This window comes from Arachis hypogaea, chromosome 4 (genome assembly GCF_003086295.3).
Source record: "Arachis hypogaea cultivar Tifrunner chromosome 4, arahy.Tifrunner.gnm2.J5K5, whole genome shotgun sequence".
Taxonomy (NCBI): Eukaryota; Viridiplantae; Streptophyta; class Magnoliopsida; order Fabales; family Fabaceae; genus Arachis; species Arachis hypogaea.
Window position 1 is genome coordinate 4,028,632 of NC_092039.1, and position 1,107 is coordinate 4,029,738.

Consider the following 1,107-nt stretch of genomic DNA (forward strand, 5'->3'; position numbering starts at 1 on the left):
ATGAATATTGAATATTATTGAGCTTGGAGTTCGTCTCCATGGAATACTATATTATTGAGCTTGGAGTTCGACTCCATGGAACACTATATTATTGAACTTGGAGTTTAACTCCATGGAATACTATATTACTGAGTTTGGAGTGTGACTCCATAAAATATTATATTTGAGTTTGGAATTTAACTCCATGGAATATTATTAAGCTTGGGGATGCGCGCACAGAGGGACTGTCCAATGGTTAACTACCAGGACTTGTCGGGTTGGCTGTATAACCGACAGATGAGACTCATCAGCCATAGGACAGGCATACATCATATGCATTTGTTTGTTTGCTTGAGTGTGCATTGTTTTGGTTTGCTTAACTGTTTAATTCTGCTTATCCGCTACTTGTTCTACTTGCTGTAAATGCTTCTCTACCTGTGCTTTTCTTGCTTGAACTATATGTGTATGTTTTCTGAGAAATCCTTCTTGGCGAAGGTGTGAGGAGAGAGGATTGTTCCACCAATGATTCGGAGGATTAGAGGAGACAGAACGTGAATTATTAGGTTAAAGTTAGATTCAGAATTAGAATACCTTAGACAACTTACCTAACTTCTGGTTTAGTTGAGTTCTTAAGCTGAAATATGAGTGTCGGAGTTCTAGGAATGCCTCTAGCTTTCCCGATACCTTTTATATTAACTATGCGGGCACCTTTACCATACTGAGAACCTCCGGTTCTCATTCCATACTATGTTGTTGTTTTTCAGATGCAGGTCGAAAGGTATCTCGTTAGGCGTCTAGACACCTGAAGTGAAGCGGTTACTGGGCTATTTTGGTTATACAATTATGTATATACATGTACTTAGCTTTCTCTCCACATAACTTATTCTTTTTGATCCTCTTAGAGGTTTATGGAGAGGCAGGATTTTGTTTATGTACATCTTGGGTTTCGGATATGTATATATATATATGTAAATATTCTCCGGCCAGCCTTGACTCTGCAGGCTGAGTTTGGAGCTTGTTATTTCGTACCTTTGGCTTTCTATTCCCACTTTTATTACCTTACGTTTGATAGTTATAGTTTGCCTCACACGCAAGTTATTCCGTTTCCAGAGCGTGGCGCTTTTCATT